Source organism: Rattus norvegicus, chromosome 8 (genome assembly GCF_021556685.1).
Source record: "Rattus norvegicus strain SHRSP/BbbUtx chromosome 8, alternate assembly SHRSP_T2T, whole genome shotgun sequence".
In the NCBI taxonomy this organism is placed as follows: Eukaryota; Metazoa; Chordata; class Mammalia; order Rodentia; family Muridae; genus Rattus; species Rattus norvegicus.
In genome coordinates this window covers 25,346,677-25,359,029 of record NC_141541.1, presented here as the reverse complement: position 1 = coordinate 25,359,029, position 12,353 = coordinate 25,346,677, and positions in this window count along the sequence as shown.

Sequence of the window (12,353 nt, the reverse complement as noted above, 5' to 3'; positions counted from 1 at the left end):
GGCTGCACACAGTTGTCCACAAAGCCTGACCTAAATCTTAATCCTCCGTCTTCTTCACCCCGCCCCTCCCTCCCATTCCTCCCTCTCTCCCTCCCATTTATCTCTCCTTTCATCCCTCTCTCCCATTTCTCCCTCCTTTCCTCCCTCACCCTTCTTGTTTTAGCCTTAGCGCAGGCGTGGGGCCACTCTGCCGTTAGTCTCAGCGTTCAGAAGGCAGAGGCAGGCAGATCTCTGCATTCAGGGCTAGCCTGAATTTGTGTCGGAGAGAGATTGAGAATATTTTCGAGCCAAAATGAGTGACTGTGGCCCACGAATACAGATTAGAACTGCAAGTTTCATATGCAAATATGGTAACTGCTTCATGAGGTTATTACAGTAACAAAGAAGAACATAAACATGTTCCAAGACCTTAGAACAACTGACTTCACGGTGGAAGGACCATTCATGCCACAAAACTCAGCACATAGACAGATCCGCCAGCCAAAATGAAAACGAAGGCTTAATCCATCAAAGTCCATAGTTCTGGGAAAGTCTTTAAATGTACTAACCTTGCCTTTTGGCTTCTGTAGCTCTCCTGGCTAACTGTGATTGTTAACTGAAGTATGTTGCCAGGATATGTTTTTTGTGTCTAAAAGCGCACCCTGAGGAAGGCTCAGCGCTACACTAGGATCCCGAACACCCAGTGTAATAAAAACTCGGCTAATAAACACTTTTTATTGGCTTAAAGTCATGTCTGAGCAGTCTTTTCGGGTGGATACCACACTACAAGCACAACACTTCAAATGCATTGGTAGAAGCATCGGGTAAGTCTGTTCCAGAAAAAGGAGAGAATCTCCACTGTACACATCAGATGTAATCTTAGCCTGTGGTTCAGCGGAAATTAATGCTGTTTGTATAGACCTAATAATCACGAAGATGATAGTTCACACACAGGGCAAGAAAGGGCTCCTAAGAGTACTCAAGACTGTTGGATTTTGTCAAAGACTTTTTTTCTTTTGTGCCTATTGAGATGATCATGTGATTTTTGACTGTAAGTCTATGTGTTTATCACATTTATTGACTTGTGTGTGTTGGATACATTTGAGGGATAAAGCCAATGTACTCAGATTATAATCTTTTGAAAATGTTTTTAGAGTTGTTATTAGACTAATTAATTTTATTTTATATGTATTTTGCTGACATATATGTCTGTGAACCACAGGCATGTTTGGTGCACCTGGAGGTCAGAAGAGGGCATCAGATATGCTGGAAATGGAGTTACAGATGGTTGTGAGCCAGAACATGCTGGGAATTGAACCCGAGTCCTCTGCAAGAGCAAAAAGTGCTCATAATTGCAAAGCAATCCCTCTAGATTGCTCTATTAAATGTATGCTTGTGTTCTATTTGCAAGTGTTTTTTTTTTCATCTTTATTAACTTGAGTATTTCTTATTTACATTTCGATTGTTATTCCCCTTCCCGGTTTCTGGGCCAACATCCCCCTAGCCCCTCCCCCCCTTTCTTTATGGGTGTTCCCCTCCCCATCCTCCCCCCAACAATCACATTCACTGGGAGTTCAGTCTTTGCAGAACCAAGGGCTTCTCCTTCCACTGGTGCTCTTACTAGACTATTCATTGCTACCTATGAGGTTGGAGCCCAGGCTCAGTCCATGTATAGTCTTTGGGTAGTGGCTTAGTCCCTGGAAGCTCTGGTTGGTTGGCATTGTTGTTCATATGGGGTCTCAAGCCCCTTCAAGCTCTTTCAGTCCTTTCTCTGAATCCTTCAACGGGGGTCCCACTCTCAGTGGTTTGCTGTTGGCACTCGCCTATGTATTTGCTGTATTCTGGCTGTGTCTCTCAGGAGAGATCTACATCCGGTTCCTGTCAGCCTGCACTTCTTTGCTTCATCCATCTTATCTAGTTTGGTGGCTGTATATGTATGGGCCACATGTGGGGCAGGCTCTGAGTGGTGTTCCTTCTGTCTCTGTTCTAAACTTTGTCTCCCTATTCCCTCCCAAGGGTATTCTTGTTCCCCTTTTAAAGAAGGAGTGAAGCATTCGCATTTTGGTCATCCTTCTTGAGTTTCATGTGTTCTGTGCATCTAGGGTAATTCAAGCATTTGGGCTTATCCACTTATCAATGAGTGCATACCATGAGTGTTTTTCTGTGATTGGGTTACTCACTCAGGATGACATTTTCCAGTTCCCTCCATTTGCCTACGAATTTCATAAAGTCACTGTTTTGATAGCTGAGTAATGTTCCATTGTGTAGATGTACCACATTTTCTGTATCCATTCCTCTGTTGAAGGACATCTGGGTTCTTTCAAGGTTCTGGCTATTATAAATAAGGCTGCTATGAACATAGTGGAGCATGCGTCTTTGTTATATGTTGGAACATCATTTGGGTATATGCCCAAGAGAGGTATAGCTGGGGCCTCAGGTAGTTCAATGTCCAATTTTCTGAGGAACCTCCAGACTGATTTCCAGAATGGTTGTACCAGTCTGCAATCCCACCAACAATGGAGGAGTGTTCCTCTTTCTCCACATCCTCGCCAGCATTTGCTGTCACCTGAGTTTTTGATCTTAGCCATTCTCACTGGTGTGAGGTGAAATCTCAGGGTTGTTTTGATTTGCATTTCCCTTATGACTAAAGATGTTGAACATTTCTTTAGGTGTTTCTCAGCCATTCGATATTCCTCAGCTGAGAATTTTTTGTTTAGCTCTGTACCCCATTTTTAATAGGGTTATTTGACTCTCTGGAGTCTAACTTATTGAGTTCTTTGTATATATTGGATATTAGCCCTCTTTCAGATGTAGAATTGATAAAGCTGTTTTCCAAATCTGCTGGTTGCCGTTTTGTCCTAATGGCAGTGTCCTTTGCCTTACAGAAGCTTTGCAGTTTTACGAGGTCCTGTTTGTCGATTCTTGGTTTTAGAGAATAAGCCATTGGTGTTCTGTTCAGGAAATTTTCCCCAGTGCCCATGTGATTGAGTCTCTTCCCCACTTTTTCTATTAGTTTGAGTGTATCTGGTTTGATGTGGAGGTCCTTGATCCACTTGGACTTAAGCTTTGGACATGGTGATAAGAATGAATCAATTTGCATTCTTCTACATGCTGACCTCCAGTTAAAGCTGCACCATTTGTTGAAAATTATTATCTTTTTTCCATTGGATGGTTTTAGCTCCTTTGTCAAAGATCAAGTGACTATAGGTGTGTGGGTTCATTTCTGGGTTTTCAATTCTATTCCATTGATCTACCTGCCTGTTTTTGTACCAATAACATAAAGTTTTTTTTAATCACTATTGCTCTGTAATACTGCTTGAGGTCAGGGATGGTGATTCCCCCAGAAGTTCTTTTATTGTTGAGTATAGTTTTCACTATCCTGGGTTTTTGTTTTTCCAAGTGAATTTGCAAATTACTCTTTCAAACTCTATGAAGAATTGAGTTGGAATTTTGATGGGGATTGCATGGAATCTGTAGATTGCTTTTGGAAAATGGCCATTTTTACTATATTAATCCTGCCAATCCATGAGCATGGGAAATCTTTCCATCTTCTGAGATCTTCAATTTCTCTCTTCAGAGACTTGAAGTTCTTGTCATACAGATCTTTCACTTGCTTGGTTAGAGTCATACTGAGGTATTTTATGTTATTCGTGACTATTGTGAAGGGTGTCATTTCCCTAATTTTTTTCTCAGCCTGTTTATCCTTTGAGTAGAGGAAGGCTACTGATTTGTTTGAGTTAATTTTATATCCAGACACTTTGCCGAAGTTGTTGATCAGTTCTCTGGTGGAACTTTTGGGGTCACTTAAGTATACTATCATATCATCTGCAAACAGTGATATTTTGACTTCTTCCCTTCTAATTTGTATCCCTTTGTCGTCCTTTCTCTGTCTGATTGCTCTGGCTAGAACTTCAAGAACTATATTGAATAAGTAGGGAGAGAGTGGGCAGCCTTGTCTAGTCCCTCATTTTAGTGGGATTGCTTCAAATTTCTCTTCATTTAGTTTAATGTTGGCTACTGGTTTGCTGTATATGGCTTTTACTATGTTTAGGTGTGGGCCTTAAATTCCTGATCTTGCCAAGACTTTTAAAATGAAGGGGTGTTGAATTTTGTCAAATGCTTTCTTGGCATCTAATGAGATGATTATGGTTTTTTTTTTTGGAGTTTGTTTATATAATGGATTACGTTGATGGATTTTCGTATATTCAGCCATCCCTGCATGCCTGGGATGAAGCCTACTTGATCATGATGGATGATTGTGTTGATGTGTTCTTGGATTCGGTTTGCCAGAATTTTATTGAGTATTTTTGCATCGATATTCATAAGGGAAATTGGTCTGAAGTTCTCTTTCTTTGTTGGGTCTTTGTGTGGTTTAGGTATAAGCATAATTGTGGCTTCATAGAAGGAATTGGGTAGTGCTCCTTCTGTTTCTATTTTGTGGAATAGTTTGGACAGTATTGGTATGAGGTCTTCTATGAAGGTCTGAATTCTCCATATCTGGACCTGGGCTCTTTTTTTGGGGGGGGAGACTTTTAATAACTGCTTCTATTTCTTTAGGAGTTAGGGGACTGTTTAGATGGTTTATCGGATCCTGATTTAACTTTGCTATGAGGTATCTGTCTAGAAAATTGTCAACTTCATCCAGATTTTCCAGTTTTGTTGAATATAGGCTTGTGTAGTAGGATCTGATGATTTTTTGAATTTCCTCTGATTCTGTTGTTATGTCTCCCTTTTCTTTTCTGATCTGGTTAATTTGGATACTGTCTCTGTGCCCTCTGGTTAGTCTGGCTAAGGGTTTATCTATCTTGTTGATTTTCTCAAAGAACCAGCTCTTGGTTTTGTTGAGTCTTTGTATAGTTCTTTTTGTTTCTACTTGGTTGATTTCAGACCAGAGTTTGATTATTTCCTATTATTTTCTATTATCAGATGTATTTGCTTCTTTTTGTTCTAGAGCTTTTAGGTGTGCTGTCAAGCTGCTAATGTGTGCTCTCTCCAGTTTCTTTTTGCAGGCACTCAGATTATGAGTTTTCCTCTTAGCACTGCTTTCATTGTATCCTGTAAGTTTGGGTATGCTGTGCCTTCATTTTCATTAAATTCTAAAGTGTTTAATTTCTTTCTTTCTTTCTTCCTTGACCAAGTTATCACTGAGTAGAACATTGTTCAACTTCCATGTGTATATGGACTTTCTATTGTTTATGTTGTTATTGAAGAGCAGCCTTAGTCCAGGGTGATTGGATAGTATGTATGGGATTATTTCAATCTTCTTGTGTCTGTTGAGGCCTGTTTTGTGACCTATTAATATGGTCAGTTTTGGAGAAGGTTCCATGTGGTTCTGCGAGGAAGGTATATTCTTTTGTTTTAGGATGAAATGTTCTATAGATATCTGTTAAATCCATTTGGTTCATAACTTCTGTTAGTTTCTCAATGTCTTTGTTTAGTTTCTGTTTCCATGTTGTGTTCATTGATGAGAGTGGCATATTGATGTCTCCCACTATTATTGTGTGAGGTGCAATGTGTGCTTTGAACTTAGTAAGGTTTTTTTCTTTTTGAATGTGGGTGCCTTTCATTTGGAGCATAGATATTCAGGTTTGAGAGTTCATCTTGGATTTTTCCTTTGATGAATATGAAGTGTCCTTCCTTATCTTTTTTGATAACTTTTGGTTGAAGGTTGATTTTATTCAATTAGAATGGCTACTCCAGCTTGTTTCTTGGGACCATTTGCTTAGAAAATTGTTTTCCAGGCTTTTACTCTGGGGTAGTGTCTGTCTTTGTCTTTGTGTTTCCTGTATGCAGCAAAATGCTGGGTCCTCTTTACGTATCCAGTCTGTTAGTCTATGTCTTTTTATTAGGGAATTGAGTCCATTGATATTAAGAGATAATAAGGAATAGTGATTGTTGTTTCCTGTTATTTTTGTTGTTAGAGTTGGAATTATGTTTGTGTGCCTCTCTTCTTTTGAGTTTGTTGCAAGATTACTTTCTTGCTTTTTCTAGGGTGTAGTTTCCCTCCTTGCATTAGAGTTTTCTATCTATTATCCTTTGTAGGGCTGGATTTGTTGAAAGATATTGTGTAAATTTGGTTTTGTTGTGGAATATCTTGGTTTCTCCATCTATGTTAATTGAGAGTTTTACTGGATATAGTAGCCTGGGCTGGCATTTGTGTTCTCTTAGGGTCTGTATGACATCTGTCCAGGATCTTCTGGCTTTCATAGTCTATGGTGAGAAGTCTGGTGTAATTCTGATAGGTCTGCCTTTATACTTGACCTTTTCCTTACTACTTTTAATATTCTTTCTTTGTTTTGTGTGTTTGGTGTTTTAACTATTACGTGACAGGAGGAATTTCTTTTCTATTCCAATCTATTTGGAGATCTGCAGGCTTCTTGTATGATTATGGGCATCTCTTTCTTTAGGCTAGGGAAGTTTTCTTCTATAATTTTGTTGAAGATATTCACTGGTCCTTTAAGTTGAGAGTCTTCGCTGTCGTCTATACCTATTTTCCTTAAGTTTGACCTTCTCATTGTGTCTGGATTTCCTGGATGATTTGGGTTGGGAGCCTTTTGTGTTTTAGTTTCTTTGATGGTTGTGTCAATATTTTCTATGGTATCTTCTGAGATACCTGATATCCCTGAGATTCTCTCTTCTATCTCGTGTATTCTGTTGGTGATGCTTGCATCTATCACTCCTGATGTCTTTCCTAGGTTTTCTATCTCCAAAGATGTCTCCCTTTGTGATTTCTTTATTGTTTCTGTTTACATTTTTAAATCCTGGATGGTTTTGTTCAATTCCTTCACCTGTTTGGTTGTGTTTTCCTATAATTCTTTAAGGGATTTTTGTGTTTCCTCTTTAAGGGCTTCTACTTGTTTACCTGTGTTTTCCTGTATTTCCTGAGGGAGTTATTTATGTCCTTCTTAAAGTCCTCTATCATCATCATGAGATCTGATTTTTAATCCAAATCTTGCTTTTCCAGTGTGTTTGGATATCCAGTATATGCTTCATGGGAGAACTGGGCTCTGATGATGCCATGTAGTCTTGGTTTCTGTTGCTTAGGTTCCTGCACTTGCCTCTTGCCATCAGGTTGTCTCTGATGTTAGCTTGTCTTGCTGTCTCTGACAGTGGCTTGACTCTCCTATAAGCCTGTGTGTCAGCTCTCCTATAGACCTGTTTTCTTATGGCTGGATTTGGGTGCAGGCACAAACTGGAAGAAGAGTCCTTTCCCAGACTGCTTCTTGGTTTGTGTGTCCTGAGGCCTGCGGGCAGATTGGTTGTAGCAGAAGTGTTGATCTTACGTCTGCTCTCAGGTAGGTCAGCACTCCTTGGGGACTGGCTTTCAGCTCTCGGTGCAGGCAGAGAGTGGACAGGGCCTGCCCCTGACTGCTTCTAGCTTCCTGTGCCCAGAGGGAGGTTCCTCTTGGGCTAGGAATGTGAGCAGACATGGAGGTCTCTCCTGAGTTCTCAGGAATGTCTTCTTCCGAAAGTCCAGCTCTCTCCTACAGGAGATTTGGGTATAGAGAGCTGTGGGACTGGTTCAGGTCCGAGTGCAGGCAGAGAAATGTACAGTTTTTAAGCACTCAACTCCAATGGCCTTACAGATCCTGAAAATAAGAAAGTTTTCATTTTTACAAGAGCCTCAAAGATATTAATGGCCTTGAATGAGGGACATCTTTTGTAAACAAGACCTAAAGGCAGGGGTGGGGTGTGCATTCAGAGAGCTAAACATCTGTAACTGTATCTAGCCATCTTTATGTTTATATACAAATCTCTCTTGATTAAAAGTTTTAAATACCATTACACATAAAAATTCTAACAAGGGCTAGAGAGATGGCTCAGGGGTTAAGAGCACTGGCTGCTCTTCCAGAGGTCCTGAGTTCAAATCCCAGCAACCACATGGTGGCTCACAACCATCTGTAACGGGATCTGATGCCCTCTTCTGCTGTGTCTGAAGACAGCTACAGTGTACTCATATACATGAAATAAATAAATAAATCTTTAAAAAAGTACTAACAGGTAAATCTATCATTTTTGTAAAACATTTTTCTTTTTTTTCTTTTTTTTAATTAACTTGAGTATTTCTTATTTACGGTTCGAGTGTTATTCCCTTTCCCAGTTTCCGGGCAAACATCCCCCTAGTCCCTCCCCCTCCCCTTCTTTATGGGTGTTCCCCTCCCCATCCTCTCCCCATTGCCGCCCTCCCCCCAACAATCTAGTTCACTGGGAGTTCAGTCTTAGCAGGACCCAGGGCTTCCCCTTCCACTGGTGCTCTTACTAGGATATTCATTGCTACCTATGAGGTCAGAGTCCAGGGTCAGTCCATGTATAGTCTTTAGGTAGTGGCTTAGTCCCTGGAAGCTCTGGTTGCTTGGCATTGTTGTTCATATGGGGTCTCGAGCCCCTTCAAGCTCTTCCAGTTCTTTCTCTGATTCCTTCAACGGGGATCCTGTTCTCAGTTCAGTGGTTTGCTGCTGGCATTCGCCTCTGTATTTGCTGTATTCTGGCTATGTCTCTCAGGAGAGATCTACATCCGGCTCCTGTCGGCCTGCACTTCTTTGCTTCATCCATCTTGTCTAATTGGATGGCTGTATATGTATGGGACACATGTGGGGCAGGCTCTGAATGGGTGTTCCTTCTGTGTCTGTTTTAATCTTTGCCTCTCTCTTCCCTGCCAAGGGTATTCTTGTTCCCCTTTTAAAGAAGGAGTGAAGCATTCACATTTTGATCATCCGTCTTGAGTTTCATTTGTTCTAGGCATCTAGGGTAATTCAAGCATTTGGGCTAATAGCCACTTATCAATGAGTGCATACCATGTGTGTTTTTCTGTGATTGGGTTACCTCACTCAGGATGATATTTTCCAGTTCCAACCATTTGCCTACGAATTTCATAAAGTCATTGTTTTGATAGCTGAGTAATATTCCATTGTGTAGATGTACCACATTTTCTGTATCCATTCCTCTGTTGAAGGGCATCTGGGTTCTTTCCAGCTTCTGGCTATTATAAATAAGGCTGCTATGAACATAGTGAAGCACGTGTCTTTTTTATATGTTGGGGCATCTTTTGGGTATATGCCCAAGAGAGGTATAGCTGGATCCTCAGGTAGTTCAATGTCCAATTTTCTGAGGAACCTCCAGACTGATTTCCAGAATGGTTGTACCAGTCTGCAATCCCACCAACAATGGAGGAGTGTTCCTCTTTCTCCACATCCTCGCCAGCATTTGCTGTCACCTGAGTTTTTGATCTTAGCCATTCTCACTGGTGTGAGGTGAAATCTCAGGGTTGTTTTGATTTGCATTTCCCTTATGACTAAAGATGTTGAACATTTCTTTAGGTGTTTCTCAGTCATTCGGCATTCCTCAGCTGTGAATTCTTTGTTTAGCTCTGAACCCCATTTTTTACTAGGGTTATTTGTCTCCCTGCGGTCTAACTTCTTGAGTTCTTTGTATATTTTGGATATAAGGCCTCTATCTGTTGTAGGATTGGTAAAGATCTTTTCCCAATCTGTTGGTTGGCGTTTTGTCCTAACCACAGTGTCCTTTGCCTTACAGAAGCTTTGCAGTTTTATGAGATCCCATTTGTCGATTCTTGATCTTAGAGCATAAGCCATTGGTGTTTTGTTCAGGAAATTTTTTTCCAGTGCCCATGTGTTCCAGATGCTTCCCTAGTTTTTCTTCTATTAGTTTGAGTGTATGTGGTTTGATGTGGAGGTTCTTGATCCACTTGGACTGAAGCTTTGTACAGGGTGATAAGCATGGATTGATCTGCATTCTTCTACATGTTGCCCTCCAGCTGAACCAGCACCATTTGCTGAAAATGCTATCTTTTTTCCATTGGATGGTTTTGGCTCCTTTGTCAAAAATCACGTGTCCATAGGTGTGTGGGTTCATTTCTGGGTCTTCAATTCTGTCCCATTGGTCTGTCTGTCTGTCTCTGTACCAATACCATGCAGTTTTTATCACTATTGCTCTGTAATACTGCTTGAGTTCAGGGATAGTGACTCCCACTGAAGTCCTTTTATTGTTGAGGATAGTTTTAGCTATCCTGGGGTAAAACATTTTTCTTAAGGGGGCTGTAGGCAAGTCTACTTTTATTGGTCTATACTCAGTACCTTTAACAGCCTTCTCAAGGCTGTACAGGTGAACTCACTTCCTCTGTTAATAGGTTTTAGCCTGTACAGCATAGTTTCTACAAAAACCTTGAGGTTTGATGCAATTAAGGCCTAATTGCATACCAGCAAATGGAAGGAGTGACTGGATATTCAGGTGAAAGTCCAATGCCCTTGTGTAGCTCCTGCATTTTTGAAAGAATGTTAACATTTAATAAGCCAGGCTGTGGTTATTTTAAGCAGACTTAGTGAGAGTACTCTTTTTTTTTCTTTTTTTCTTTTTTCTTTTTTTCGGAGCTGGGGACCGAACCCAGTGCCTTGTGCTTGCTAGGCAAGCGCTCTACCACTGAGCTAAATCCCCAACCCCGTGAGAGTACTCTTGAGAGAGTTTAGACAGAGGGCCACTTTCATCCTTTGTATGTACAAGCATCCCATTTGCTGATCTTACTATAGACACATTTATACCACTAGATACATAACAGTGGTCCCTACTAGACATATCTTACCTACTAGATTATTATTAACCATAGAACACCCTTTAAATGTTGCTTTGTTGATCTCCTTTTGCTTGTCATAGAGTCAGAGGACCAGCCCGACTCAGAAAAGGTTCCTTGGGGAAAAATTTGAAACAAGCATGCTTGGGTCAAAGTGGGCAGGCCAAGTCACAGGTCCAGACTTAGTTTCTCAGTGAGCTAAACCAGAATGTGATAATGTATTTTTAATACTATACATACCCAAAATGCATTTGGGTCAGACATCTAGGTAGCGCCAGTGCCAACCTGTGCCAGTTGATAATCGAGAAGTAGAAACAAAAGCAAGAGTATCTGGGTTTGGTTGGGCAGAAACAAAGGTAGACCACATCACAGGGCAAGGTAGTACCAAGAACAGAAAGAATATCCTATCTCAGAGGAAGTGAGCCCAGAGACTCATTATCAGTGCTAGCTTCTATGTAGTCTGAATTGTCATTTCTTGTTCAGACTGAGTGTAGAGCCTATCAACATTCTCCATCAACATTGACTCTAATAACGCCTCCCTGAGATCAGATAGACAGTTTCTTTGTGCAGTCAATTTGTTAATAGAAGGAATTTAGCAGATTTTAAACAAGTCCTGGCAACTTGTCTCAACCACTAATACCCTGAACCAGGGTATTAGGTACTCTGGTTCAGCTTTCCCTCTCAACAGTCCCATGGCATATGGAGGTATAACTCTGTAAGAGGAGATGGATTCTTTAAAATCTCGAAATACTTTCTTGGGTAGGCCCATATTCTGTATCTATTTCCCTGTCCCCAACAGGAAAATTATCATCAGCTTTGGGTAAAAAGGGTTAGAAAGGCACTTTGGCTACAAAGAGGTGAGGTCATATATTCCCCAAGAACCCCCCTTTTTAATTAACTAAATCACTTGGGCTAATGCAGAAGCACCAACTTTAACAGATACAAAGAAGCAAGGGTGGTCAAGGGTTATGGCCTAATGTAGGCAAGCTGTATCCTATTACCTGACCCAGGGTAATTCATAAAGAATAAAAGCTGATTGCTCACAGTACTGATGGATGCAAAACCAAAGACTAAGGTCCAAGGGGTTTCAACATCTATTGAGAATATGAGCTCTGCTTCTAAGTTAAATGTATTGCTGCACATAACATGGCAAAAGGACCAAAAAGAAACAGATGCTGTTCTATGCAAGGTGACATATGCATTGAGGAGACCATGATAGTTGGATCATAAGTTCAAGGCCAACCTGGGTCTACTGAAATCTGGTCTCAAACAAGCAAACAAACACAAACACAAAAAATAATACTACATCTTTACATTATGGAAGTCACGAAATGTGTGAATACGGTAGATGGTTTAGAATATGGAAGGACCAGGTGGTTGTCTCTGAAACACCTATTAATCCCTCTGAATTGCAAAGAAAGACCAAACTATGGCCAATTCAAAACAAGCTTTATTTTGTATACATCAAAGCTGGTCCAGCTGCCATCTCTTGACTAAGACAGAGTTTGAGAAAATAGTCCTGAGTCAGTTTCCCATTCTTCTTTTACAGGACAAAACCACAGGGTTGGGGTCTGTTTACAATCAAGCAAGGATACAGAAACAAGGCTAGGAAGATGTTACAAGGCAGTTAAAGAAATCTTCTGGAGCGTGTGTTACAGAGCAATCAACCAATTTCTTCCCAATAGTTTTGGCATGCAGATTTTCCTATTTGGGAGGATTCACCATTCATAGTCATTTTGCTGGGCCCCCTGCCAGTCTCTTCTGAAAATTATGTGGGAGTATCTTCCTC